Genomic DNA, 6,608 nt, shown 5'->3' on the forward strand with positions numbered 1-6,608 from the left:
TTTTTTTTTTTTTTTTTTTTTTTTTGGTTTGGTTTGGTTTGGTTTGGTTTGGTTTTTCAAGACAGGGTTTCTCTGTGTAGCCCTGGCTGTCCTGTCGATTGCTTCTTAAAATGTGGTAATTGTGTAACTTCTGTGAGGTGCCTTGTCTCTGAATAGAGATGGCATTCATTGAGATTTTCTACGGGAGGGGAGACAGATCACATAAAAGACTTAGAAACGGTGTGATGAGAATTGACATTTATTAGTATATACTACTCTGCTTGGTGGTGTGCAAGGACCTTATCAGTAAGTGTCAACTCAGTCACCCAACACTACTGTAAAGTATGTACTTTAACAGATGAGGAAACCTGAGCACACTGACATTTAAGTCATTTGTCATAAACCATACAGCTTGCATTGAGTCCAGCCTGTGGCTCCAACCCCCTTTCTCTTTCTTTCTTGTGCTAGGGATCGAATGCAGGGCCTTGCACATCTAAACAAGTACTCTATCACTGAACTATCCCCAACCTCCTTTAAATTTTTAGAACAGGCAGGGTGTGATGGCTATTCCCATTTGTCACATTGACTATATGTGGCATGAACTACAGTCCAGAAATGGAAGGCACACCTGTGATCCAGATATTCCAGCCAGGCTAGAAGACACAGGCTTTTTTGTTTGTTTGCTTGCTTTTTGTTTTTTGTTCCAAATCATGAGGCATAGTGGCTCTAAAAAGCTTTGGTCCAGGCAAAGTGGTACACACCTTTAATCCCAGGAGATAGAGGCTAGCAAATCTATGAGTTCAAGGCCAGCCTGGGACAGAACAAGTCCCAAGAAAAGCTTAGGTCCAGGCATGGTGGCACACACCTTTAATCTGTACACAGCTTCTGCTGGAGGCCTATATAAGGACAATGGAAAAAGGAAGAGTTCTTCTTTGTCTGTTTGCACTTACTACCAGCACATCTGTTGGGACCTACATCCTTAGGATTCCAGCTGAAACATCTAGCCTGAGTAAGTCATTTCAATAAATTATCTCCACACGTTCTGTGACTCTAAAGAACCAGGGTTAGTCTTGAACTCATTCTTTAGTCCAGGAAGGTCTTGAACTTGTGATGTTCTTCTTGCCTCAGCCCTCTGAATAGTTGAGTTTACAGTCCTGCACCACAAAGCCTGGCTTCTGTGTTCTTCCATACCTTTACTATATGTATACAGGTACCTCATGTGCTAAGGAGAAAGGGTGAGCTGAGTTGTATAAACAACTAGTATTTATTCTTCAGCACCCTTAGACATCTGTGGTAGTGGCTACAATTACTTTGGTCAAATAATATGTTCATTCTATTTCGTTTTTAAGATAGCAGTTTGATCTGTAGTGCAAGTTAGTCTGGAACTTAATCTGTAATCCATGCTGGCTTCAGCTCTAGGCAGTTCTAGACACTCAGTCTCCTGAGCAAGTGTTAGGACTGACTATAATAAGAAAGTGCTGTGCCGTGCAGTTTTGATGTCCAATATTCTTTTTTTTTCTTTTTTCTTTTTTTCTTTCTTTTTGGTTTTTTGAGACAGGGTTTTTCTGTGTAGCCCTGGCTGTCCTGGAACTCACTCTGTAGACCAGGCCTGCCTCTGCCTCCCAAGTGCTGGGATTAAAGACGTGCGCCACCACTGTCTGGCGATATCCAATATTCTTTTTTTTTTTTCTTTTTTTCTTTTTGGTTTTTCGAGACAAGGTTTCTCTGTGTAGTCCTGGCTGTCCTGGAACTCACTCTGTAGACCAGGCTGGCCTCGAACTCAGAAATCCACCTGCCTCTGCCTCCCAAGTGCTGGGATTAAAGGCGTGCGCCACCACCGCCCGGCTAAATATTCTTAAGAACTCTTTTAAAATATAGAGCTTTTATACCTACCAGGAAACACAAGTCAGTAATTTTAGTTTTTATTAAATTCTTTTGTGTATGGTATGTGGATATGTTGGGGTTCACAAACCATTCAGACTCAAGTCTCAGTTAAGCAAGAATAGCTTATTGAGCATATACCCCAAGACTGATGGATCAGGGTCACAGCCTAGACTTGGGAACTAAGACTGGACCTTGAACATTTTTCAGGGCTAGTTTATAAAGGAAAAAACCACAGTGAGCTCATGGACAGGTACAGGAAGTGCTGCCTTGTTATCAGCTCTGACTCAAGCTATTTTGGCTAGCTCGACGGAACAGTTCTAACTGATCTATATTCTGATTGGTCCTAACTGATCTATATTCTGATTGGTCCTAAGTAGAGCTTATGGTTGAGAAAATTTTTTTTATTTTTGGTTTTTCGAGACAAGGTTTCTCTGTGTAGCTCTGGCTGTCATGGAACTCTGTAGACCAGGGAAATTTCTTAATATTAACAAATCTGAGAACATAACATATGTGGTGGGCATGACCCTGTTCTAAGTCAAGCTATTTTTCTGCATCAATGACTGGCAGGCATGGGATGAAATGGCTACAGCTATACTCGGGGTCGTGGGGGGCAGACCTCAACGTGTGTGCATGTGCAGGGCATGCACATGCAAAGGCTTTATCTTTTGAGAAAGGGTCTCACTGAGTCTGCTCACTGATTAACTAGTTGGATTATTTATTTATTTATTTATTTCAAGCCTCTGGTGCTTTCTTTGCCTCTCTGAGTGTCCTCTAATGCCTCCTGATGCTTGGATTACATACATACATGTTGCAGGATATTTGATTACATTGTGGACCCAGAGATTGTGAACTATGAAAACCGGTTTCTAATGTGGTATCCTTAGCCTTTGATCCTACAGCTTTCCATTTACTATAAGCAAGTACTTGTGTAGGTCAACCTAGCACATACCTTTAATCTAAGAGCTAAATAAAGATCAAGAGGCAGAGCAAGTAAGCAGCAGACAGGGAGTGAACAGAACTCAACAGAAAGGAGAGTCTTTGAGTTGAAGGGTATTTAAGTCCTTTTTTTTCCTTCCAGGAGGTTAGTGGAGTAGGAAGGTCAGTTGGGTGCTTTCTCTGAGCTAACAGGCTTTTACCACAGCATCTGGCTCCTGAGTCTTCATTTGGTAGTTTGGGATTCTGTTTTAAAAACAGCACACACACATGCTGCCAGACCTTGGGTGCTGGGAATTCAGGCCCTCATGCTCATGTGGCAAGCATTTCACCCACTGAGGTATCTTCCCAACCATGATTAAATTCTTTGAGAGAATAATTTGATGGATGAATTAAAACAAACAAACCGGTTTTAGTGCAGTTGATTGTTAAGATAGACTAATAATTTTCTCAGTCTTTATAGAAAAAAGATGACATAAATGCCGTGACATTATTTTCATTAGCTCTTTTTGCCTCCTTGGAATGTAGAATTATTTCCTAATCTGATCTTTGGCGTTCAAGAAGAGGCCCAAGTCCAGCCCGAAGACTAGGCGTATGAATAGATTATTAACTTACAGTGTGTTAAGCACTCAGATATAATAGTGGTTGGAACAGACAACTGTGGGAATGTGCTGTGATGGGCCTGGCCAAGTGAGGAACAGAGCAAGATAGAGCATAAGGATTGCCTGCCTGTGAAAGTACATCGCAGGAAACTGTCAAGGCAGGATAAATGAGAGAATAGATATCCTTTCAGGGGAGGAACAGGAAAAGTTAGGTCCAGGCTGTGAGTTCTTAGCTAAGACTCATTTTATGCTTTGGGCAGTAAGGATTTATCAAGTTGGAAGTCCTAGTTCTTTTCTGTCAACTTGTCTTTTTTCCCTAGGAAGAGAAACCTCAGTTGAGAAAATACTTCCATCAGATTGCTGGTAGCCAAGTCTGTGGGTCATATTTTTGATTAACGATTGATGTGGAAGTCCAGCCTTTGAGGGGTGGTGTTACCCTTGGACAGATGGTTCTGAGTTGTATAAGGAAGCAGGCTGAGCCAGCCATGGGAGCAAGCCAGTAAGCAGCATTCGTGTTTGCATGGCCTCAGTTCTTGTCTCCAGATTCCTGCCTTGAGTTTCTGCCCTGACTTTCAAAACTCAGTGATGTGCTGTGACAGAGACTTGAACATTGAAATAAACCCTTTCTTTCCTCATTGCTTTTGCTCATGGTGTTTTAATCACAGCAGTAGAAATTCTAACTAAGACATGGAGTAATATGACTCTTTTAGAACTCTCTGTTCTGCTTGCTTGCTTATTTATTTATTTATTTTTGAGACAAGGCCTCACTCTGTAGCTCAGGCTGGCCTGGAACTTGCTGTGTAGCTGGCTTCAAATATAAAGTTATTCTCTTACCTCAGTTTATCATGTGCTGGGATTACAGACTAATATGAGGTACCATGCCTAGTTATGTTCTTGAGAGGTATCCTTAGTGACAGAATGTAAAGAAGACCAATTGAAGACCATTTTATAATGCAGACCTGGTGTATAGGCTGCACATAAGCAGTTGCAGAGCTGAGTTCACATTCCATAAGTTTTGAAATCAGAATAGAATATGAAGTGACTTGGGTGTGAAGAGCCAGAGGGTGTGAGAGGCAGAGGCAGAGGGGCAGAGAGAGAGGTAGGGGGGAGGGGCAGAGCGGGGTAAAAGGGGGACAGAGAGGAAGAGAGGCAGAGGCAAAGGCAGAGGTCCTCTACAGAACAACTGTATACTTTGTAATTAATGGTTGGGAATTGGAGGTACTATTGACTGACTAAGGAAGGGCTAGCTGGATTCTTTGTGATTGTTGGAAGGGAGTGGAAAGAATCAGATATTTTTCTTTTGGGAAAACGGAATAGTGCTGGGAGAGTTGATAGTAGAATGTTTTCCTTATATTTCTTCTTATTTTGAGACCAGGTGTCATGTAGCCCAGGCTGGTTCTTGATTCTCTATGTAGCTGAAACAGATCTGGATTCTTGATCCTTTTGCCTTCAGCTCTCAGATGATGGGATTATAGACACATGCTTCCACCCCCAGTTTATTTTGAGTATGTATATATTTGCAGAAAAGTAATTTTAATGTGGAAGCAATCGCTGATGAAGTTAGCTGGTTGTGAATGGTTCATGTAAATGTTTTTAGCATTAGAATAACTCAGCTTTCACAGCAGAACACATTCCAGGGCAGTGGACTCAGGGTGAAAGTGGGAACTTGGTACAGTTGCAAGATTTCATTTAGTTTGAATTTGTTGCAGAAGCCTTTAAATCTTAAACACAAATCAGCGTAGGTAGATTAGCCAGATTTATTAAAAGGATTAAGAAAGCAGTAACCTTAAAAAAAACAATGACCTTAAAAATGATTAATGTTTGCCTTTAGATTTCTTTAAAATCTCAGATCACTAAGAGAATGAAGAGCAAAGTAGAGACATGAAGAAGCTATTTGTAATGAGATACTACTGTACACCTTCCAGAATGGCTAAATATAAAAGATGATTCCTGCTAGTGTTGTGGATGTAGACTAGCCAGAACTCTTACTGGTAGGAATGTAAAATGGAACTTAAGTCACTTTGACACACTGTGACTTTGTCCAGTCCCATCTATGATCCAGCTACTCAATCCTAGCTATACTCATGAGAAATGCACTTGTTTATTAAAAATTACATAAAAGAATGTTCATGGTATCCTTATTCATAATAACTACAAAGGTAAAGCAGCAGAATAGCTTAATAAATTGTGATGTATCTAAAAAATAAAGCATTGTAAAAGCAGTAGAAGTGTTTGGTGATCTCATAGGCATCAGGAGGCACACAAGAGATCCTGCCATATTGGAAAACAAGTACAACTGCTTGTGGAGGGTGGAAGTCAGAGTAGTGAGTGATTCTTCCAGGTTGTTGATCACAGTGGCTGGGAACGGGCATGTTGGAAACCCTCTGGTGGGTTAGAAATGCTCTGTATACTGTTGGTGGGTAAATGGACACGGGAAAATTCTGCTCACTTCAGTTTCACATGTCCATTTACCCATTCCCTGCACTGAGGAGCTTTTGACAGTTTTTGTCTCCTAGGGGAGGAAGAGTCATTTTCTTTGGGGTTGTGAGCATTGGTAAGTTGACCATGTTCTGGTACATTGCCCCACACCTGCGTGCTTATGGGCAATAGTAATTGAGTTCAGTGTGTTTTTAAACCGGGGAGGGGGACGTATATGAAGTGGAGGGAGAGTGAAAGTGAGATTGATCAAAATATGTTTTATACATATATGAAAATTTTAAATTGTGTGTTTGGATAGTTTATGTCAACTTGGCACAAGCTAATGGCACCTGAGGAAAGGGAAAGAAAATGCTTCCATAAGATGGGGCTGTAGGCAAGGCTATAGAACATTTGTGTGTGTGTGTGTGCATGAATATGCAGTGTGTATGTGTGTTAGGATCAGTTGGGTTAATTTTGATTGGACAGGTTAATTGGGATAGCCACAAGGGGGCTTTTGATTACTGGACTTCAATACTTTGATAGCTGGACCTTGATAGCCAACCCCAGGAAGAGGAGGAGGAGGAGGAGGAGGAGGAGGAAGTGGTCAAATAGGAGAATAGACCTTGGTGACTAGCTTTGGGAATCGGGGAAAGGCAAGGCCTACCAGACTTATGTTTGCCATGTTAGAACCCCTTCAGTGGTGCTGTGTTTATATTGATTGGCAGTTTGGAATTTAGAATCACCTAGGAGACAAGACTCTGCATGTCTTTTTTTTTTTTTTTTTTTTTTTTT

At 41.2% G+C, this 6,608-nt stretch overlaps 1 protein-coding gene across 5 annotated transcripts in view; it reads left to right on the forward strand.

Annotated features, from left to right (window-relative positions):
• Lclat1 (lysocardiolipin acyltransferase 1) overlaps positions 1-6,608 on the forward strand; it is a 146,907-nt gene that overhangs the window by 40,083 nt on the left and 100,216 nt on the right. The window contains exon 1 of one of the 5 annotated variants that reach the window (XM_028779008.1): positions 905-988. The exons of the other annotated variants lie outside the window; for them this stretch is intronic. The gene's annotated coding sequence lies outside the window, so the exon portion shown is untranslated. Of the gene's footprint in view, positions 1-904; positions 989-6,608 lie in introns of those variants that run through there. 5 annotated transcript variants of the gene reach the window in all.

Source organism: Grammomys surdaster, unplaced genomic scaffold, assembly GCF_004785775.1.
Source record: "Grammomys surdaster isolate TR1022 unplaced genomic scaffold, NIH_TR_1.0 343, whole genome shotgun sequence".
In the NCBI taxonomy this organism is placed as follows: domain Eukaryota; kingdom Metazoa; phylum Chordata; class Mammalia; order Rodentia; family Muridae; genus Grammomys; species Grammomys surdaster.